Source organism: Arachis stenosperma, chromosome 9 (genome assembly GCF_014773155.1).
Source record: "Arachis stenosperma cultivar V10309 chromosome 9, arast.V10309.gnm1.PFL2, whole genome shotgun sequence".
Lineage (NCBI taxonomy): Eukaryota > Viridiplantae > Streptophyta > Magnoliopsida > Fabales > Fabaceae > Arachis > Arachis stenosperma.
In genome coordinates this window covers 26,299,185-26,323,349 of record NC_080385.1, presented here as the reverse complement: position 1 = coordinate 26,323,349, position 24,165 = coordinate 26,299,185, and the positions used below count along the sequence as shown (strand labels likewise).

Here is a 24,165-nt window from a genome sequence, read left to right as displayed (position 1 = left end):
AATAGGACTTTTTACTATTGTACTCATATCTTTGGACGTTTGACATCTTTGGATTATCCTTAGATCATCTTTGGACATTCAGTCCTTAGACATTGGGGGCTGGCCATTCGGCCATGCCTGGACCTTCATCACTTATGTATTTTCAACGGTGGAGTTTCTACACCTCATAGATTAAGGTGTGGAGCTCTGCTGTTCATCGAGTATCAATGCAAAGTACTATTGTTCTTCTATTCAATTCAAGCTTATTCTTATTCTAAGATATTCACTCGTACTTCAACCTGATGGATGTGATGATCCGTGACACTCATTATCATCCTCCCTTATGAACGCATGCATGACAACCACTTCCGTTCTATCTGCAAGAGCTTGAGTGTTTATCTCTTGGCCTGCTGGTTCACGATGCATGGTTGCCTCTCCGGACAACAGAGCTTCCATTCCGTGTGATCAGAGTCTTCGTGGTATAAGTGATGAGCGGATAATTTGTACGCTTTTTGGCATTGTTTTTAGTATGTTTTTAGTATATTTGGTTTAGTTTTTAGTATATTTTTATTAGTTTTTAGTTAAAATTCACTTTTCTGGACTTTACTATGAGTTTGTGTGTTTTTCTGTGATTTCAGGTATTTTCTGGCTGAAATTGAGGGACCTGAGCAAAAATCTGATTCAGAGACTGAAAAGGACTGCAGATGCTGTTGGATTCTGACCTCCCTGCATTCGAAGTGGATTTTCTGGAGCTACAGAAGCCCAATTGGCGCGCTCTCAACGGCGTTGAAAAGTAGACATCCTGGGCTTTCCAGCAATATATAATAGTCCATACTTTGCCCAAGATTTGATGGCCCAAACCGGCGTTCAAAGTCACCTTCAGATTTCCCAGCGTTAAACGCCGGAACTGGCACCAAAATGGGAGTTAAACGCCCAAACTGGCACCAAAGCTGGCGTTTAACTCCAAGAAGAGTCTCTACACGAAAAATGCTTCAATGCTCAGCCCAAGCACACACCAAGTGGGCCCGGAAGTGGATTTTTATGTCATTTACTCATCTTTGTAACCCTTAGGCTACTAGTTTTCTATAAGTAGGACCTTTTACTATTGTATTTTCATCTTCGGATCTTTGGAATCTTTTGTTCTTGAGATCTTTTGATCACTTTGGGAGGCTGGCCATTCGGCCATGCCTAGACCTTGTTCTTATGTATTTTCAACGGTGGAGTTTCTACACACCATAGATTAAGGTGTGGAGCTCTGCTGTACCTCGAGTATTAATGCAATTACTATTGTTCTTCTATTCAATTCCGCTTGTTCTTGTTCTAAGATATTCATTTGCACCCAAGAACATGATGAATGTGATGATTATGTGACACTCATCATCATTCTCACTTATGAACAAGTGACTGACAACCACTCTGTTCTACAAGCAAACAAGGCTCTAATGTTTATCTCTTGGGTTCTTTAACCGGAATCTTCGTGGTATAGGCAAGAACTGATGGCGGCATTCAAGAGAATCCGGAAGGTCTAACCTTGTCTGTGGTATTCTGAGTAGGATTCAATGATTGAATGACTGTGACGTGCTTCAAACTCCTGAAGGCGGGGCGTTAGTGACAGACGCAAAAGAATCACTGGATTCTATTCCGGCCTGATCGAGAACCGACAGATGGATAGCCGTGCCGTGACAGGGTGCGTTGAACATTTCCACTGAGAGGATGGGAGGTAGCCACTGACAACGGTGAAACCCTTGCATAAGCTTGCCATGGAAAGGAGAAAGAAGGATTGGATGAAGACAGTAGGAAAGCAGAGAGACGGAAGGGACCAAGCATCTCCATACGCTTATCTGAAATTCCTACCAATGAATTACATAAGTACCTCTATCTTTATCTTTATGTTTTATTCGTATATCACTATACCCATTTGAGTCTGCCTGACTAAGATTTACAAGGTGACCATAGCTTGCTTCATACCAACAATCTCCGTGGGATCGACCCTTACTCGCGTAAGGTTTATTACTTGGACGACCCAGTGCACTTGCTGGTTAGTTGTGCGAAGTTGTGTTTATGCCATGGTATTGAGCACCAAGTTTTTGGATTCATTACCGGGGATTATTTGAGTTGTGAAAAGTATTGATCACAATTTCGTGCACCAAGTTTTTGGCGCCGTTGCCGGGGGTTGTTTCGTGTATGGACAACTGACGGTTCATCTTGTTGCTTAGATTAGGTATTTTTCTTCAAAGTTCTTAAGAATGAATTCTAGTGCTTCATGATGATCTGTTGAAGTCTGGCTGGCTGAGAAGCCATGTCTAATCTTATTGGACCGAGGTTTCAACTGATCATCACAAGAGCTTGTTGATCTCTATCAATCTTGCTATTGGAGCAATGATCTGCTAAGGCTTGGCTGGCCATTGGCCATGTCTAGTGTTTTGGACCGAAGCTTTCTTTGAAAGCTTGGCTGGCTGTGAAGCCATGTCTAATTCCTGGACCGGAGTCTTAGACTAGCATTGCAATGATTCCTGGAATCCAAATTAAGAATTCTGAAACCTTTATTTTCTATTTTCATATAATTTTCGAAAAAAGCACAAAAAAAATTTTCAAAATCATAAAAATCAAAAATATTTTATGTTTCTTGTTTGAGTCTAGTGTCTAATTTTAAGTTTGGTGTCTTGCATGCATTGTGTATTTGATCTTGGTTCTATTTTCAAGTCAATAGTACAGGGAACTGAAGATTCAGAACATGCAGCAGAGGAATTACACAGAAAAAGCTGGGCGTTCAAAACGCCCAGTGAAGAAGGACAGACTGGCGTCTAAACGCCAGCCAGGGTGCCTGGTTGGGCGTTTAACGCCCAAAAAGGTAGTGCATTGGGCGTTAAACGCCAGAATGTGCACCATTCTGGGCGTTTAACGCCAGGATGGCACAAGGGGGAGGATTTTGTTTTCAAATCAATTTTTTTTTCAAGTTCTCAAAGTTTTTCAAAATCAATTTTTTTTCAAATCATATCTTTTCAATCAAATGTTTTCAAAATCAATTTCTTTCCTTTTTCAAAGATACTTGCTATCAATTAATGATTTGATTCAACATTTCAAGTATGTTGCCTTTTCTGTTGAGAAAGGTTTAATGTTTGAATCATATCTTTTCTTGTTAGGCAAGTCATTAATTTTTAAAATCAAATCTTTTTAAAATTGTTTTCAAATCATATCTTTTCAATCACATATTTTTTTAAAACCAATCATATCTTCTTAACCTCATCTTTTTCAAAATAGTTTTCAATCAAATCTTTTTGACTTCTAATTTCAAAATCTTTTTCAAAAATCACTTGATTTCTTTCCCACTCTTATTTTCGAAAATTAATTAGTGTTTTTCAAAATGTTTTCAAATTCTTTAACTTAATTTTCGAAAAAGCTCTTCCTCTCTTCTCACATCCTTCTATTTATGGAGTACCACTCCTCCTCAATGCACAATTCGAACTCTATCTGATTAAGTTTGAATTCTTCTACCTCTTTCTTCTATTATTCTGTTCCTCTGACACCTCAAGGAATCTCTATACTGTGACATAGAGGATTCCACATTTTCTTGTTCTCTTCTCTTTCATATGAGCAGGAACAAAGACAAAGGCATTCTTGTTGAAGCTGACCCTGAACCTGAAAGGACCTTGAAGCGAAAGCTAAGAGAAGCTAAGGCACAATTCTCTGTAGAGGACCTAACAGAAATCTTCAAAGAAGAAGAACACATGGCAGCCGAAAACAACAACAATGCCAATAATGCAAGGAAGGTGCTGGGTGACTTTACTGCACCTACTCCCGATTTCTATGGGAGAAGCATCTCTATCCCTGCCATTGGAGCAAACAACTTTGAGCTTAAGCCTCAATTAGTTTTTCTAATGCAACAGAATTGCAAGTTTCATGGACTTCCACTGGAAGATCCTCATCAGTTCTTAGCTGAATTCTTGCAAATCTGTGACACTGTCAAGACTAATGGGGTTGACCCTGAGGTCTACAGACTTATGCTATTCCCTTCTGCTGTAAGAGACAGAGCTAGGACATGGTTGGACTCACAACCTAAAGAAAGCCTGGACTCATGGGAAAAGCTAGTCAATGCCTTCTTGGCAAAGTTCTTTCCACCTCAAAAATTGAGTAAGCTTAGAGTGGAAGTCCAAACCTTCAGACAGAAGGATGGAGAATCCCTCTATGAAGCTTGGGAAAGATACAAGCAATTGATCAGAAAATGTCCTTCTGACATGCTTTCTGAATGGAGCATCATAGGTATTTTCTATGATGGTCTCTCTGAACTATCCAAGATGTCTTTGGATAGCTCTGCTGGAGGATCTCTTCATCTGAAGAAGACGCCTACAGAAGCTCAAGAGCTGATTGAAATGGTTGCAAATAATCAATTCATGTACACTTCTGAAAGGAATCCTGTGAACAATGGGACTAATCAGAAGAAAGGAGTTCTTGAGATTGATACTCTGAATGCCATATTGGCTCAGAATAAAATATTGACTCAACAAGTCAATTTGATTTCTCAAAGTCTGTCTAGAATGCAAAATGCACCAAGCAGTACTAAGGATGCTTCATCTGAAGAAGAAGCTTATGATCCTGAGAACCCTTCAATGGAAGAGGTGAATTACCTAGGAGAACCCTATGGAAACACCTATAATTCTTCATGGAGAAATCATCCAAATTTTTCATGGAAGGATCAACAGAGACCTCAACAAGGTTTCAACAACAATAATGGTGGAAGAAACAGGTTTAGCAATGGCAAGCCTTTTCCATCATCTTCTCAGCAACAGACAGAGAGTTCTAAGCAGAGCCACTCTGACTTAGCAACCATGGTCTCTGATCTAATCAAAACCACTCAAAGTTTCATGACTGAAACAAGGTCCTCCATTAGGAATTTGGAGGCACAAGTGGGACAGCTGAGCAAGAAAGTTACTGAACTCCCTCCTAGTACTCTTCCAAGCAATACAGAAGAAAATCCAAAAGGAGAGTGCAAGGCCATCAATATGGCCGAATTTGGAGAGGAGGAAGAGGAAGTGAACGCCACTGAGGGAGACCTCCATGGGCGTGCACTAGCCTCCACTGAGTTCCCCAACGAAGAACCATGGGAATCTGAGGCTCAAAATGAGACCATAGAGATTCCATTGGACTTATTTCTGCCTTTCATAAGCTCTGATGAGTATTCTTCCTCTGAAGAGGATGAGTATGTCACTGAAGAGCAAGTTGCTAAATACCTTGGAGCAATCATGAAGCTAAATGACAAGTTATTTGGAAATGAGACTTGGGAGGATGAACCCCCTTTGCTCACCAAAGAATTGGATGACTTGTCTAGGCAGAAATTACCTCAAAAGAGGCAGGACCCTGGGAAGTTCTCCATACCTTGTACCATAGGCACCATGACCTTCAACAAGGCCCTGTGTGACTTAGGGTCAAGTGTAAACCTCATGCCTCTCTCTGTAATGGAGAAACTAGGGATCTTTGAGGTGCAAGCTGCAAGAATCTCACTGGAGATGGCAGACAACTCAAGAAAACAAGCTCATGGACTTGTAGAGGATGTTTTGGTGAAGATTGAAGACCATTACATCCCTGCTGATTTCATAGTCCTAGAGACTGGGAAGTGCATGGATGAATCCATCATCCTTGGCAGACCCTTCCTAGCCACAGCAAGGGCTGTAATTGATGTTGATAGAGGTGAACTGATCATTCAAGTGAATGAAGAATCCTTTGTGTTTAAGGCTCAAGGATATCCCTCTGTCACCATGGAGAGGAAGCATGAAGAGCTTCTCTCAAATCAGAGTCAAGCAGAGCCCCCACAGTCAAACTCTAAGTTTGGTGTTGGGAGGCCACAACCAAACTCTAAGTTTGGTGTTGAACCCCCACATTCAAACTCTAAGTTTGGTGTTGGGAGGTTCCAACATTGCTCTGAGAAAATGTGAGGCTCCATGAGAGCCATCTGTCAAGCTAATGACATTAAAGAAGCGCTTGTTGGGAGGCAACCCAATGTTATATTTTACATATTTTCCTTTGTTATTTTATTTTATTTTGTAGGTTGATGATCATGAGAAGTCACAAAATCAATTGAAAAAGCAAAAACAGAATGAAAAATAGGAAGAAAAACAGCACACCCTGGAGGAAGAACCTTACTGGCGTTAAACGCCAGTAAGGTTAGCAGATGGGCGTTTAACGCCCAGTCTGGCACCATTCTGGGCGTTTAACGCCAGAAAGGGGCACCAGACTGGCGTTAAACGCCAGGAAAGGGCAAGAACCTGGCGTTAAACGCCAGAAATGGGCACCAGCCCGGCGTTTAACACCAGAATTGGCTCAAAACGTGATTTTGCATGCCATTTGGTGCAGGGATGACTTTTCCTTGACACCTCAGGATCTGTGGACCCCACAGGATCCCCACCTACCCCACCACCCTCTTTCTTCTTCACCCATTCACCAATCATTTCCATACCTCTTCCCCAAAAACCCTTCACCTATCCAATCCCATCTTTCTCTTCACCACTCACATCCATCCTTCATAAAACCCCACCTACCTTACCATTCAAATTCAAACCACTTTCCCTCCCAAACTCACCCATACATGACCGAACCATAAGCCCCTCCTCTCCTATATAAACCCTTCTTCACTCCTTCATTTTCACACAACCTAAACACCACTTCTCTCCCTCTTTGGCCGAACACAAAAGCCATTCCCTTCTTCCTCATTTCTTTTTCTTCTACTCTTTTCTTTCTTCTTTTGCTCGAGGATGAGCAAACCTTTTAAGTTTGGTGTGGTAAAAGCATTGCTTTTTGTTTTTCCATAACCATTTATGGCATCCAAGGCCGGAGAAACCTCTAGAAAGAGGAAAGGGAAGGCAAAAGCTTCCACCTCCGAGTCATGGGAGATGGAGAGATTCATCTCAAGGGTGCATCAAGACCACTTCTATGAAGTTGTGGCCTTGAAGAAGGTGATCCCCGAGGTCCCTTTTTCACTCAAAAAGAGTGAATATCCGGAGATCCGACATGAGATCCGAAGAAGAGGTTGGGAAGTTCTTACCAACCCCATTCAACAAGTCGGAATCTTAATGGTTCAAGAGTTCTATGCCAATGCATGGATCACCAAGAACCATGATCAAAGTGTGAACCCGGATCCAAAGAATTGGCTTACAATGGTTCGGGGGAAATACTTGGATTTTAGTCCGGAAAATGTAAGGTTGGCATTTAACTTGCCCATGATGCAAGGAGATGAACATCCTTACACAAGAAGGGTCAACTTTGATCAAAGGTTGGACCAAGTCCTCAATGACATTTGTGAAGTGGGTGCCCAATGGAAGAGAGATTCAAGAGGGAAGCCGGTTCAACTAAGAAGGCATGACCTCAAGCCCGTGGCTAGAGGATGGTTGGAGTTTATCCAACGCTCAATCATCCCCACTAGCAACCGGTCCGAAGTTACTCTAGACCGGGCCATCATGATTCATAGCATCATGATTGGAGGAGAAGTGGAAGTTCATGAGGTTATAGCCCAAGAACTCTATAAGGTGGCGGACAAGTCCTCTACCTTGGCAAGGTTAGCCTTTCCTCACCTCATTTGTCACCTCTGTTATTCAGTTGGAGTTGACATAGAGGGAGACACCTCCATTGATGAGGATAAGCCCATCACTAAGAAAAGGATGGAGCAAACAAGAGACTCCTCTCATCATGAGATCCCTGAGATGCCTCAAGGGATGCACTTTCCTCCACAAAACTATTGGGAGCAACTAAACACCTCCCTAGGAGAATTGAGTTCCAACATGGGACAACTAAGGGTGGAGCACCAAGAACATTCCATCCTCCTCCATGAAATTAGAGAAGATCAAAGAATCATGAGAGAGGAGCAACAAAGACAAGGAAGAGACATTGAGGAGCTCAAGCACTCCATAAGACCTTCAAGAGGAAGAACAAGCCGCCATCACTAAGGTGGACCCGTTCTTTAATCTCCTTGTTCTTTATTTCCCTGTTTTTCGAATTTTAGTGCTTATGTCTATCTATGTTTGTGTCTTGTGATCATTAGTATCTTAGTGTCTATGCCTTAAAGTTATGAATGTCCTATGAATCCATCACCTCTCTTGAATAAAAAATGTTCTTAATTGAAAAAAAAAGGAAAGAATTGTATGAATTTTGAATTTCATAACAGTTTGATTATTTTGATGTGGTGGCAATATTTTTGTTTTCTGAATGTATGCTTAAACAGTGCATATGTCTTTTGAATTTGTGGTTCATGAATGTTGGCTCTTGAAAGAATGATGAAAAAGGAGACATGTTATTGAGGATCTGAAAAATCATTAAAAATGATTCTTGAAGCAAGAAAAAGCAGTGAATACAAAAAAAAAAACGAAAAAAAAAGAGAAAAGAGACGAAAAAAAAAGAAGAAAGGAATAAAGTTATGATCCAAGGCAAAAAGAGTGTGCTTAAGAACCCTGGACACCTCTAATTGGGGACTTTAGCAAAGCTGAGTCACAATCTGAAAAGGTTCACCCAATTATGTGTCTGTGGCATGTATGTATCCGGTGGTAATACTGGAAGACAGAGTGCTTTGGGCCACGGCCAAGACTCAATAAGTAGCTGTGTTCAAGAATCATCATACCTAACTACGAGAATCAATAACACTATCTGGATTCTGAGTTCCTAAAGAAGCCAATCATTCTGAATTTCAAAGGATAGAGTGAGATGCCAAAACTATTCAGAGGCAAAAAGTTAAAGCTCATCTAATTAATACTGATCTTCATAGATGTTTTTGGAGTTCATTGCATATTCTCTTCTTTTTATCTTATTTGATTTTTAGTTGCTTGGGGACAAGCAACAATTTAAGTTTGGTGTTGTGATGAGCGGATAATTTGTACGCTTTTTGGCATTGTTTTTAGTATGTTTTTAGTATTTGGTTTAGTTTTTAGTATATTTTATTAGTTTTTAGTTAAAATTCACTTTCTAGACTTTACTATGAGTTTGTGTGTTTTTCTGTGATTTCAGGTATTTTCTGGCTGAAATTGAGGGACCTGAGCAAAAATCTGATTCAGAGACTGAAAAGGACTGCAGATGCTGTTGGATTCTGACCTCCCTGCATTCGAAGTGGATTTTCTGGAGCTACAGAAGCCCAATTGGCGCGCTCTCAACGGCGTTGAAAAGTAGACATCCTGGGCTTTCCAGCAATATATAATAGTCCATACTTTGCCCAAGATTTGATGGCCCAAACCGGCGTTCAAAGTCACCTTCAGATTTCCCAGCGTTAAACGCCGGAACTGGCACCAAAATGGGAGTTAAACGCCCAAACTGGCACCAAAGCTGGCGTTTAACTCCAAGAAGAGTCTCTACACGAAAAATGCTTCAATGCTCAGCCCAAGCACACACCAAGTGGGCCCGGAAGTGGATTTTTATGTCATTTACTCATCTTTGTAACCCTTAGGCTACTAGTTTTCTATAAGTAGGACCTTTTACTATTGTATTTTCATCTTCGGATCTTTGGAATCTTTTGTTCTGAGATCTTTTGATCACTTTGGGAGGCTGGCCATTCGGCCATGCCTAGACCTTGTTCTTATGTATTTTCAACGGTGGAGTTTCTACACACCATAGATTAAGGTGTGGAGCTCTGCTGTACCTCGAGTATTAATGCAATTACTATTGTTCTTCTATTCAATTCCGCTTGTTCTTGTTCTAAGATATTCATTTGCACCCAAGAACATGATGAATGTGATGATTATGTGACACTCATCATCATTCTCACTTATGAACAAGTGACTGACAACCACTCTGTTCTACAAGCAAACAAGGCTCTAATGTTTATCTCTTGGGTTCTTTAACCGGAATCTTCGTGGTATAGGCAAGAACTGATGGCGGCATTCAAGAGAATCCGGAAGGTCTAACCTTGTCTGTGGTATTCTGAGTAGGATTCAATGATTGAATGACTGTGACGTGCTTCAAACTCCTGAAGGCGGGGCGTTAGTGACAGACGCAAAAGAATCACTGGATTCTATTCCGGCCTGATCGAGAACCGACAGATGGATAGCCGTGCCATGACAGGGTGCGTTGAACATTTCCACTGAGAGGATGGGAGGTAGCCACTGACAACGGTGAAACCCTTGCATAAGCTTGCCATGGAAAGGAGAAAGAAGGATTGGATGAAGACAGTAGGAAAGCAGAGAGACGGAAGGGACCAAGCATCTCCATACGCTTATCTGAAATTCCTACCAATGAATTACATAAGTACCTCTATCTTTATCTTTATGTTTTATTCGTATATCACTATACCCATTTGAGTCTGCCTGACTAAGATTTACAAGGTGACCATAGCTTGCTTCATACCAACAATCTCCGTGGGATCGACCCTTACTCGCGTAAGGTTTATTACTTGGACGACCCAGTGCACTTGCTGGTTAGTTGTGCGAAGTTGTGTTTATGCCATGGTATTGAGCACCAAGTTTTTGGATTCATTACCGGGGATTATTTGAGTTGTGAAAAGTATTGATCAAAATTTCGTGCACCAATAAGCTAGAATCAATTGGCAGCATTCTTGAGATCCGGAAAGTCTAAACCTTGTCTGTGGTATACCGAGTAGGATCTGGGATGGGATGACTGTGACGAGCTTCAAACTTATGACTGTTGAGCGTAGTGACAGACGCAAAAGGGTCATTGGATCTTATTTCGATAGAAGTGAGAACCGACAGATGATTAGCCCTACGTAACCCGTAGCTAGACCATTTTCACTGAGAGGATAGACGGTAGCCATTAACAACGGTGATCCCCCTACATACAGCTTCCATGGAAAGGAGTATGAATGATTGAATGAAGACAGTAGGAAAGCAGAGATTCAGTTGGAATAACGCATCTCCATACGCTTATCTGAAATTCCCACCAATGAATTACATAAGTATCTCTATCTTTATTTTATGTTTATTTATCTTTTAATTATCAAAACTCCATAACCATTTGAATCCACCTGACTGAGATTTACAAGATGACCATAGCTTGCTTCAAGCCGACAATCTCCGTGGGATCGACCCTTACTCACGTAAGGTTTATTACTTGGATGACCCAGTGCACTTGCTGGTTAGTTGTGCAAAGTTGTGAAAAAGAGTTGAGATTACAATTGTGCATACCAAGTTGTTGGCGCCATTGAGATCACAATTTTGTGCACCAAGTTTTTGGTGCCGTTGCCGGGGATTGTTCGAGTTTGGACAACTGACGGTTCATCTTGTTGCTTAGATTAGGTAATTTTCTTTTTGTTTCAACTTTTATTTTATTTTCAAAAAGTTTTCAAAAATCTTTCAAAAATTTTTCTTCTTTTTTGTTTTTTCAAAATTAATTTTCGAAAAATAAAAAAAAATTTATAAAATCCTAAAAACAAAAATATTTTGTGTTTCTTGTTGAGTCTATTGTCAATTTTTAAGTTTGGTGTCAATTGCATGTTTTTAAAATTTGTGCATTTTTCGAAAAATTCATGTATTGCATTCTTCATGATCTTCATGTTGTTCTTGATAAGTCTTCTTGTTTGATCTTCATATTTTCTTGTTTTGTGTCTTACCTTGTTTTTCATATGTATTTTTAGTTTGTTAGTGTCTAAACATGAAAATTTTCTAAGTTTGGTGTTTTGCATGTTTTTCTTTTCTTAAAAATTTTTCAAAAATAAGTTCTTGATGTTCATCATAATCTTCAAAGTGTTCTTGGTGTTCATCTTGATATTCATAGTGTTCTTGCATGCATTATTTGTTTTAATCCAAAATTTTTATGTGTTGAGTCATTTTGTGGTTTTTCTCTTTACTCATTAAATTCAAAAAAGCAAAAGAATATATATATATATATATATATATATATATATATATATATATATATATATATATATATCTTTTCCTTATTTCACTCATAAATTTTGAAAGGGTTGACTTAGTTAAAAATTTTTAAAATAAGTTGTTTCTTGTTAGTCAAGTGAAGATTTCAATTTCAAAAATTTATCTTTTCAAAATCAAATCTCTTTCATTTTTATTTCATGTTTTTTCGAAAAATTTTTAAAAATTGATTTTCAAAATCTTTTTCTTATCTTTATTTCATAATTTTTGAAATTATTACTAACAATTAATGTTTTGATTCAAAAATTTCAAGTTTGTTACTTTCTTGTTAAGAAAGATGCAAACTTTAAATTTTAAAATCATATCTTTTGATTTCTTGTGAGTCAAGTCATTAATTCTGATTTTAAAAATTAAATCTTTTTCAAAATAAAGTTCAATCATATCTTTTCAAACATATCTTTTTCAAATCATATCTTTTTCAAAATCAATTTCAAAATCTTTTCTAACTTCTTATCTTTTCAAAATTGATTTTCAAATCTTTTTTTCAATTAACCACTTAACTTTTTGTTTGATTTTTAAAATTCTTATCTTTTTCAAAACTACCTAACTAATTCTCTCTCTAATTTTCGAAAATAAACTTCCTCTTTTTCAAAAATCTTTTTATTTAACTAATTGTTTTAACTTTTAATTTTATTTCTTCTCTTAATTTTCGAATTCTAACAAAAATTTAAAATAACAACAAAAATATTTTCCTTTTCTTCTAATTTTCGAATTTTCCTCTCTCTCTTTCTATTTATTTTATTTATTTACTAACACTTCTCTTCTCAAAATTTGAACCCCTCCCTTCTCTGTGTTCGAATTTTTCTTCTTCTTCCTTCATTCTTATTCTTCTACTCACATAAAAGAATCTCTATACTGTGATATAGAGGATTCCTCTTCTTTTCTGTTCTCTTCTTTTTCATATGAGCAGGAGCAAGGACAAGAACATTCTTGTTGAAGCTGACCCTGAACCTGAAAGGACTCTGAAGAAGAAGCTAAGAGAAGCTAAAGCACAACAATCCAAAGAAAACCTTACAAAGAATCTCGAAAAAGAAGTAATGGCCGAACCCAACAACAATGCATGGAAGATGCTTGGTGACTTCATTGCACCAAATTCCAACTTCCATGGAAGAAGCATCTCAATCCCTGTCATTGGAGCAAACAATTTTGAGCTTAAGCCTCAATTAGTTTCTCTGATGCAACAGAATTGCAAGTTTCATGGACTTCCATTAGAAGATCCTTTTCAGTTCTTAACTGAATTCTTACAGATCTGTGACATTGTTAAGACCAATGGAGTTGATCCCGAGGTCTACAAGCTTATGCTTTTCCCTTTTGCTGTAAGAGACAGAGTTAGAATATGGTTGGACTCTCAACCTAGAGATAGCCTGAACTCTTGGGATAAGCTGGTCATGGCTTTCTTAGCCAAATTCTTTTCTCCTCAAAAGCTGAGCAAGCTTAGAGTGGATGTTCAAACCTTCAGGCAGAAAGAAGGTGAATCCCTCTATGAAGTTTGGGAAAGATACAAGCAACTGACCAAAAAGTGTCCTTCTGACACGCTTTCAGAATGGACCATCCTGGATATATTCTATGATGGTCTGTCTGAATTGTCTAAGATGTCATTGAACCATTCTGCAGGTGGATCTATTCACCTGAAGAAAACACATGCAGAAGTTCAGAAACTCATTGAAATGGTTGCAAATAACCAGTTCATGTACACCTCTAAAAGGAATTCTGTGAGTAATGGGACGCCTCAGAGGAAGGGAGTTCTTGAAATTGATGCTCTGAATGCCATATTGGCTCAGAATAAAATATTGACTCAGCCAGTCAATATGATTTCTCAGAGTCTAAATGGTTTGCAAAATGCATCCAACAGTACTAAAGAAGCATCTTCTGAAGAAGAAGCGTATGATCCCGAGAACCCTGCAATGGCAGAGGTGAATTACATAAGTGAAGCCTATGGAAACACCTATAATCCCTCATGAAGAAATCATCCAAATTTCTCATGGAAGGATCAACAAAAGCCTCAACAAGGCTTTAACAATAATAATGGTGGAAGAAACAGGTTTAGCAATGGCAAGCCTTTTCCATCATCCTCTCAGCAACAGATAGAGAATTCTAAGCAGAGCCCCTCTAGCTTAGCAAACATAGTCTCTGATCTATCTAAGGCTACTCTAAGTTTCATGAGTGAAACAAGGTCCTCCATTAGAAATTTGGAGGCACAAGTGGGCCAGCTGAGTAAAAGAGTCACTGAAACTCCTCCTAGTACTCTCCCAAGCAATACAGAAGAGAATCCAAAAAGAGAGTGAAAGGCCATAACCTTACTTGGTGTGGCCAAACCTAAAGAGGAGGAGGAGGACGTGAATCCCAGTGAGGAAGACCTTATGGGACGTCCTCTGGACAAAAAGGAGTTCCCAATTGAGGAACCAAAGGAATCTGAGGCTCATATAGAGACCATAGAGATTCCTTTGACCTTCCTTCTACCATTCATGAGCTCTGATGACTATTCATCTTTTGAAGAAGATGAAGACATTGCTGAAGGGCAAGTTGCCCAGTATTTAGGAGCAATCATAAAGCTGAATGCCAAGCTATTTGGTAATGAGACTTGGGAGGATGAACCTCCATTGATCATTAATGAACTGAATACCTAGGTTCAGCACACTTTACCTTAAAAGAAATAGGATCTTGGTAAATTCTTAATACCCTGTACCATAGGCACCATGACCTTTGAAAAGGCTCTGTGTGACCTAGGGTCAGGTATTAACCTCATGCCACTCTCTGTAATGGAGAAACTAGGAATCTTTGAGGTACAAGCTGTAAAAATCTCACTAGAGATGGCAGACAAATCAATGAAACAGGCTTATGGACTAGTAGAGGACGTGCTAGTAAAGGTTGAAGGCCTTTACATCCCTGCTGATTTCATAATCCTAGACACTGGGAAGGAGAAGGATGAATCCATCATCCTTGGCAGACCCTTCCTAGCCACAGCAAAAGTTGTGATTGATGTTGATAGAGGAAAGTTGGTCCTTCAATTGAATGAGGACTACCTTGTATTCAAGACTCAAGGTTCTCCTTCTGTACACATGGAGAAGAAGCATGAAAAGCTTCTCTCAATACAGAGTCAAACAAAGCCCCCACATTCAAACTCTAAGTTTGGTGTTGGGAGGCCACAACCAAACTCTAAGTTTGGTGTTGAGAGGCCACAACCATGCTCTGATTATCTGTGAGGCTCCATGAGAGCCCACTGTCAAACTATTGACATTAAAGAAGCGCTTATTGAGAGGCAACCCAATTTTTATTTATCTATGTTATTTCATATTTTCTTTAGGTTAATGATTATATGGAGTCACAAAAATAACTGCAAAAATCAAAGCAAATTCAAAAACAGCATTAAAAATAGCACACCCTGGAGGATAAGCTTACTGGCGTTTAAACGCCAGTAAGAGTAGCAGAATGGGCGTTAAACGCCCAGTCAGGCACCATTCTGGGCATTTAACGCCAGAAATGGGCACCAGACTGGCGTTTAATGCCAGAACAGAGCATCAATTTGGCGTTAAACACCAGAAACAAGCAACAGCTTGGCATTAAACGCCAGGAAAGGTATAAAAGCTGGCGTTTAATGCCAGTAACAGGCAGCAGTCTGGCGTTAAACACCAGAATTACACTCTAAGGGCATTTTGCACACATAAATGGAGCAGAGATGAGAAGTCCTTGACTTCTCAGGATCTGTGGACCCCACAGGATCTCCACCTATCCCACCTCTCTCTCTCTCCCCCTCACACATCTCTATAACACTCTACCCAAAACACCACTCACCTATCAAATCCTATTCTCTTCCCTATATTATCTTAACCAATCACCTCCATCCCTCTTCTCCAAAAACCCCACCTACCTCACTTTTCAAATTCAAACACTTTTCCCTCCCAAACCCACCCAATTCTATTCGGCCACCCTCCCTCTCTTTCCCTATAAATATCCCTCTTCACTCCTTCATTTTCACACATCACCACCACTCTCCTACCCCTTGGCTGAACTTATCTCTTCCTCCGTCTCCTTTATTTTCTTCTTCTTCCCCTTCTTTTTTTCTTCTTTTGCTCGAGGACGAGCAAACCTTTTAAGTTTGGTATGGTAAAAGCATTGCTTTTTATTTTTCTATAACCATTTATGGCACCTAAGGCCGGAGAAACCTCTAGAAAGAGAAAAGGGAAGGCAAAAGCTTCCACCTCCGAGTCATGGGAGATGGAGATATTCATCTCAAGGGTTTATAGCTCAGTAGTAGAGCATTTGACTGCACATCAAGGATCCATGAAGGAAGAGCAACAAAGGCAAGGAAGAGACATTGAGGAGCTCAAGCACTCCATAGGATCTTCAAGAAGGAGAACTAGCCGCCATCACTAAGGTGGACCCATTCCTTAATTTTCTTGTTCTTATTTTTCTGTTTTTCGATTTCTATGCTTTATGTGTTATCTATGTTTGTGTCTTCATTACATGATCATTAGTGTATAATGTCTATGTCTTAAAGCTATAAATAACTCCATGAATCCTTCACCTCTCTTAAATAAAAAATGTGCCTAATTACAAAAGAACAAGAAGTACTTGGATTTCAAATTTTATCTTGAAATTAGTTTAATTATTTTGATGTGGTGGCAATACTTTTTGTCTCTGAATGAATGCTTGAACAGTGCATATTTTTTATAGTGAAGTTTATGAATGTTAAAATTGTTGGCTCTTGAAAGAATGATGAACAAAAAAATGTTATTGATAATCTAAAAAATCATGAAATTGATTCTTGAAGTAAGAAAAAGCAGTGAAAAAGAGAAAATAGCGAAAAAAAAGAGAAAAAAAGGAAAATGGCGAAAAAGAAAACGAAAAAGCAAGCAGAAAAAGCCAATATCCCTTTAAACCAAAAGGCAAGGGTAAAGAGGATCCAAGGCTTTGAGCATTAATGGATAGGAGGGCCCAAGGAAATAAAATCCAGGCCTAATCGGCTAAATCAAGCTGTTTCTAACCATGTGCTTGTGTCATGAAGATCCAAGTGAAAAGCTTGAGACTGAGTGGTTAAAGTCATGATTCAAAGCAAAAAGAGTGTGCTTAAGAACTCTAGACACCTCTAACTGGAGACTTTAGCAAAGCTGAGTCACAATCTGAAAAGGTTCACCCAGTTATGTGTCTGTGACATTTATGTATCCGGTGGTAATACTGGAAAACAAAGTGCTTAGGGCCACGGCAAAGACTCATAAAACATCTGTGTTCAAGAATCAACATACTGAACTAGGAGAATCAATAACACTATCCAAAATTCTGAGTTCCTATAGATGTCAATCATTCTGAATTTCAAAGGATAAAGTGAGATGCCAAAATTGTTCAGAAGCAAAAAGCTACTAGCCCCGCTCATCTAATTAGGACTAAGTTTCATTGATATTGTGAGATTCATTGTATATTCTCTTCTTTTTATCCTATTTTGTTTTCAGTTGCTTGGGGACAAGCAACAATTTAAGTTTGGTGTTGTGATGAGCGGATAATTTATACGCTTTTTGGAATTGTTTTTAGATAGTTTTTAGTAGGATCTAGCTACTTTTTAGTATATTTTTATTAGTTTTTAAGAAAAATTCACATTTCTGGACTTTACTATGAGTTTGTGTGTTTTTCTGTGATTTCAGGTCTGGCTGAAATTGAGGGACCTGAGCAAAAATCTGATTCAGAGGTTGAAAAAGGACTGCTGATGCTGTTGGATTCTGACCTCCCTGCACTCAAAATTGATTTTTTGGAGCTACAGAAACCCAAATGGCACGCTCTCAATTGCGTTGAAACGTAGACATTCTGGGCTTTCCAGCAATATATAATAGTTCACTTTGTCCGAGTTTTGACGACTCAAACTGGCGTTTAAACGCCAACTTCCTGCCCTATTCTGGCGTTAAAAGCCAGAAACAGGATAGAAGCTGCATTTAAACGCCCAAACTGGCATAAAAACTGGCGTTTAATTCCAAGAGAAGTCTCTACATGTGAAAGCTTCAATGCTCAGTCCAAACACACACCAAGTGGGCCCAGAAGTGGATTTCTGCATCATTTACTTATTTTTGTAACCCTAGTAACTAGTTTAGTATAAATAGGACTTTTTACTATTGTACTCATATCTTTGGACTTCTGACAACTTTGGATTATCCTTATATCATCTTTGGATATTCAGTCCTTAGACATTGGGGGCTGGCCATTCGACCATACCTGGACCTTCATCACTTATGTATTTTCAACGGTGGAGTTTCTACACCTCATAGATTAAGGTGTGGAGCTCTGTTGTTCCTCGAGTATCATTGCAAAGTACTATTGTTCTTCTATTCAAATCAAGCTTATTCTTATTCTAAGATATTCACTTGTACTTCAACCTGATGGATGTGATGATCCGTGACACTCATCATCATCCTCCCTTATGAACGCGTGCCTGACAACCACTTCTGCTCTATCTGCAAGAGCTTGAGTGTTTATCTCTTGGCCTGTTGGTTCACGATGCATGGTTGCCTCTCATGACAACAGATCTTCCATTTCGTGCGATCAGAGTCTTCATGGTATAAGCTAGAATTAATTGGCAGCATTCTTGAGATTCCGAAAGTCTAAACCTTGTTTGTGGTATTCCGAGTAGGATATGGGATGGGATGACTGTGACGAGATTCAAACTCATGACTGTTGGGCGTAGTGACAGACGCAAAAAGGTCATTGGATCTTATTCCGACACAAGTGATAACCGACAGATGATTAGCCCTACGTAACCCGTAGCTGGACCATTTTCACTGAGAGGATGGACGGTAGCCATTGACAACGGTGATCCCCCTACATACAGCTTGCCATGAAAAGGAGTATGAATGATTGAATGAAGACAATAGAAAAGCAGAGATTCAGGAGGAATAACGTATCTCCATACGCTTTTCTGAAATTCCCACCAATGAATTACATAAGTATCTCTATCTTTATTTTATGTTTATTTATCTTTTAATTATCAAAACTCCATAACCATTTGAATCCGCCTGATTGAGATTTACAAGATGACCATAGCTTGCTTCAAGCCGACAATCTCCGTGGGATCGACCCTTACTCACGTAAGGTTTATTACTTGGACGACCCAGTGCACTTGCTGGTTAGTTGTGCGAAGTTGTGAAAGAGAGTTGAGATTACAATTGTGCGTACCAAGTTGTTGGCGCCATTGAGATCATAATTTCGTGCACCAGCGCACGCACACTAGACGCTTACATGTGGATTGCGAAAAGCTCCATGGACGTGTACGCGTACGCGTCGAAGGCCGCACGTGATCTCTTTATTAAACTTGTGCCTGGCGATTTTGGAGGGCTTTTTGGCCCAATTTAGAGCTGAATTTTGGCGGAAAAAGGCTAAAAGGACCAAGAATTAAAGGGGAAGGCATCATTGATTCCATTACACATATAACACACTTTAGTTCTAGTTTTAGTTTAGTTTTCTAGAGAGAGAATCTCTCTCTTCTCTCTAGAATTAGGATTAGGGTTAGATTAGGATCTCTTAGCTCTAGGTTTTAATTCATGCTTTCATCTAATTCTACCTTTTAATTCCTTGTTGCTACATCTTGTTCCTCTATTATCTTGTTGTAATTTCCCCTATTTTGTTTCTAGGTTTTGTTGCTGATTGACTCTTGTTCCTTCTATTTTCTTTTAATGCAATTTGAGGTAATTCATGAAAATTGTGATTTCTTTGATTGTTAGTGTTGATTCTTTACAATTAATTGTTTTTAGATTAAAAGGGGGCCAACACCATGCTTCTAGCACAAACTCCAATCACGTGGATGTGCATAAAATGCGTGCGTGTCCATACGCCTAAAGGAATGCATGCGGATGCGCACATGACACGTACACGTTGATGCGCTGACTGATAAACCACTATTTTATGGTTTACAATGTGTTTAATTGTGTGGTTTTATCATGATCTTTACCCACTTATCTGTGTGTTGAGTGTTTCAGGCTTTATAGGGCATGAATGAGTGGGAGATTGGAAAGGAAGCTTGCAAAAATGGAAGAAATACAAGAAATTGAGGAGATGACCAGCGAGAAATGACGCGGCTGCATGACTCACGCGACCGCGTGAAAGAGAGGAATTCACAATGACGCAGCCGTATGGATCACGCGACCGCGCAGATTGGAAAAAGCATAAGCAACACGGAGGCATGGACGACGCGCCCGCGTGGAAAAGCAAAACTCCGAATGACGCGTCCGCATGAGTGACGCAGCCGCGTGACGTGCGCGATCTGCAGAATTTCAGAAATCACTGGCAGTGTTTCTGGGCCGAATTTTAACCCAGTTTTCGGCCCGGAATTACAGATTAAAGCCAGGGAACATGCAGAAACAGAGGACAACATTCATTCTGCATAATTTTTTTTAGTTTTAGATCTGGATTTACTCCTCCCCTAGGTTTTTACTCACTTGAGCATTCATAATTAGGATTTGGAAGATTTTGGCTTTAGCTTTTGAGAAGAGTCTACCTCTGGTACTATTCATCTTATTTTGTTATTTACTTTTTATTTATCCTTCCATATTCTTAATCTCTCTAGAGTTGACATTAGCTTATTTTTCACAAGTTATTAATATAGACTATTTTTATTCTCAATTAATCCCTTTTATTATTATTTATCATGTCTTCTTTTATTTTCACCATTGATTCTGTCATGTTTATAATTATGGTGAGTGAGTAGTCTCATGACTTGATTGGGGGATGATTGAAAGGAACCCTTGAGTTGAATTACTCAAGAGAGAAATTATAATTGGGTTTATTGTTGGATCAACCTCTAATCATTAACTCTAGTCCTTCCCAAGGGAGAGAATTAGGACTTATGACTAGAAACAGATTTCCAACTTGTTTGACTTTCCTTTATCTAGTAAGGGTTAACTAAGCAGAGCAACTTTCAATTATTAATTAATCTTGAGAGTATTTCAACAAGAATAGGGCTTCCAACTAATCTACCCCCAGTCAAGGATTTTATTCAAAATTAGTTAAATTCCCTAAATTAATTTCCTGCTTATCAACTCAACCATTTTTGAAAACACCCGATTGATAGAATAGCACATCTCTCTGCAACTCGTTGGGAGACAACCTGGGATTCATATTCCCAGTATTTTAATTTTCAATATTGTGACAACCCATTTTAAATTGATAAGCGGATTTTCGGCTGATTAAGGACTGTACTTGCAACGTATTCCTATTAATAAATTCTTAACTCGCCGATTTTCGCCACGTCACTGACACAGTTCCCATACATCATACCCGAGAGTTGTGCTAACCCAAGGCCAACATTAAGCCCCTAGCCCAACTCAACCCTCGCGGACGCGTACGGTACGCGCACGCGTCCAAGCACACATTCCTACCCACGCTTAAGTGCACAGGACGCTTCCGCGTCTATCCCTCTTTTCATCCATCCACGCAGACGCGCATAGTGCGCGCACGCGTGAGTTCAATACAAATTAACCCAGGGACGCGATGAACCCTAGCGCAGTTGCACCCTTCACTCTTTTCTCCCAATGTTCCTTTTTCTCTTCTTATCTTCCTCAACTCACCTCCATAACCACTGTACCTGCTCCAGCCACCACCACAACCACCGTCCGGCAACCACCGCCACCACAACCCACCTCACCTTTGCTTCCCTTCTCTCATCGTTTCTCTTTGCCTCTTCTTTCTCTCTCGGCCAACCTCCGTCCGCTTCTGCCAAGCACCGCCGTGACTACCCATTGTCGCCGGTGAACCCACCAACATTCACCATCAACCAATATCTTCTCACATTCCACCCCCTTACTCCTACTGCTTCACTGTGCCTTGCGTCGCACCCTTACCCTGTTTCCTGCTGTGCGACTTTGCCACCTCTGCGTTGCTGCAAACCACCGCCACCACCATTTCTGGGTGGCGCTGCTGTCCCTACACCTTACTCCAATTTCTACTCCCATTTCTATTCTGCCTCTATACTCTAGGTTACATCCTGCCCTGCTCATTTTCCATTGCTGCTCTGTTTTTTTTTTTTCAATTGCTTTTGTTTAATTCTATTTCAGTTAGTTAGTAGATTACTTCTGTTTATTAGGATAGTTAGAAATGCATGGTATTAGGTAGCTAGGATGTGGTTAGAAGATTCTAGGCCTGATAAATGCTCCGTTTGTGTTTACTTTCCTGGTTGCTGAGTGATGTTCTGTTTAAATCATGTTGCTACCCTGCTGAACTGTGTTTGTGAAATTAAGTTGATACTGCCCGTGTACATATGAAATCCTTGCCTTTCTCATGATTGGTGCAACTTTTGGATTTATGTACTTGAGTTTTGCTGCTATGCACTATCCGGGAACATCCGATTTACTACCAGAATGCTGCCCGAATTTCTCGAAACTGTTTTGGTTTTGAACATATTGCCTATAATTGAACTTGGTACTTTTGAAATTGAGCTTACTTCACCCATACCAAGTTCAATTCTTAGGTAACTTTGGGTTGGTTTTTCCGTGTATATTGTATTTCCCGTGATTTACTTTGAACCCTCACGTGCTTTCACTTTTCAAGTTAATCAAATGTCATCTGTCTAAGCCACATTCACCATTCGATTTTAACTTGAAAATTTTCTTGAACATGGTTCGTTCTTTTGCAATAATTAGCGCATTCCACTTGTGTAACCCTCTTGATTCAAATTAGTTTTTAACTCAATTTAGTTGCACAAGTGCATTTTAATTCTTGCAACATCAATTATAGCACATTTAAGTGACCATGGCATTGATTGATGATTTGCTTCCCATTTAGATGCCTTTGTGCAAATTTCATAGTGCGTCATCAATAAGTGCATTTCTTCTCATGATTGTGAGCATGCTTGTTTTCAATAGTTCGTGAACTTCTCTTGATTGAGCCAATGACCATTATACCATTAATTTTTAAAATAATTTTCTAATTTTTAACTCGCTTAACATACTAACACTTCTTTTTGGTTTTAAACTAACCCATTGACCATTCTTTTGGGTATGATGCTTATTGAGCTTAATAAACATGTATGGTGTGATTGTTGTTTGAATTCTTGGTTTATGACTTTGTCTTCTCTTCTACCTTGTGATTACTTGCATTCCAAGAATTCTCTTTTCTTACCTCACTTCATGAACATGTCATACCTTACTTGCTATTCCTCTACTTGGCCTAATTGCTTATATCCTATCATATCTATTTTTCAGGATGCCGGATAGAGGAAAAGCCAAGATTACTTCCAAAAAAAGGAAGAAACATCAAGCCTCTTCTACCTCTCCTTTTGTGGACTATGCGAAGAACCCTATTAATGATAAGGCAAAAGCTGATCAGCAGCTGCCTGCCCGTGACACAGATAGGTTCCCCAACCTATACTGTGAGCTCCGCTTCCCAAGCTACAATGAAAAGAACCTGAATGTAGAGAGGAAGCTAGCCATTCTGTCTGACCTGAGGCTAACCATTAATGGTCGTATTGAGAGAATGGGCTTAGACTTTGTTGATAGGGAGCTGGGCAGAGTAAACAGATCTTGGGTTCAAGAGTTTTACTGTAACTTCTTTCGCCACACCCTTGATTCAGTTTACATCTGAGGCAACCAAGTGCCGATCACAGAGGCCGCTCTTGAGGATGCACTCTGCTGTAAGTCCAAGACCAGTGACACAGATGCATTTGAGTAGGCTGAGGTGGAGCTGCATTGCATGACCTTTGATTATGATGCCCTACGGACTGTCGTTGCCACCCCGGACGCCCCTTGGGTGATGGCTTCTGACAACAAGAAGCCCAAGGGGATGCACTTTACTTATCTGAGTAGGGAGGCTAAGACAGGACAGCAGATCTTTGCCCATTATGTCATGCCGACCACCCACTTCACAGAGATTCCGGTGGCCATGCTAGTCCTGATCAGTTGTGTTCTAGAGGGAAAAGAGGTATATTTCCCCCCGGCTGATTAGGAGGTTTATATGGCACGCTCACATCTGTGGCTCATTTTCATTTCCCACATTGGTCACACAGATAATCCAGAGAGCCGGTGTTCCATGGCTGCCAGATGATGTGTCTCCACCCCCTCCCCTCCCTGAAAAGGAGGAGGTGATGATTCCATGGGGGACATGGGTACACGAGAAGCCTCCATCCCAGCGCCGATCTCGAGCCAGAGCAGCAGTAGAAGTAGCTAGACCTTCTTCTTCAGCAGCCGCAGCAGGACCTTCTTCCGCAACAGCAGCAGTACCTTTACCACCACCACCAGCACCCCAGCCGACATACCTCTTAGTACATCGTCTTTTCTGATTCATGGAGCGTAGTGAGCGCCGTATTATGCGACACCTTGATCGGATATATAAAATGTTTGTAGTACAGGGCGTTGAGTTGCCC

At 39.9% G+C, this 24,165-nt stretch overlaps 1 non-coding gene across 1 annotated transcript; it reads right to left on the bottom strand.

The window, feature by feature from the left end:
* Window positions 1–4,112: 4,112 nt before the first annotated feature.
* On the bottom strand, window positions 4,113–4,220 carry LOC130953047 (small nucleolar RNA R71). Its single transcript, XR_009075221.1, has one exon. It is a non-coding gene; the product is annotated as a small nucleolar RNA R71 (small nucleolar RNA).
* Between the last annotated feature and the right edge of the window lie 19,945 nt (window positions 4,221–24,165).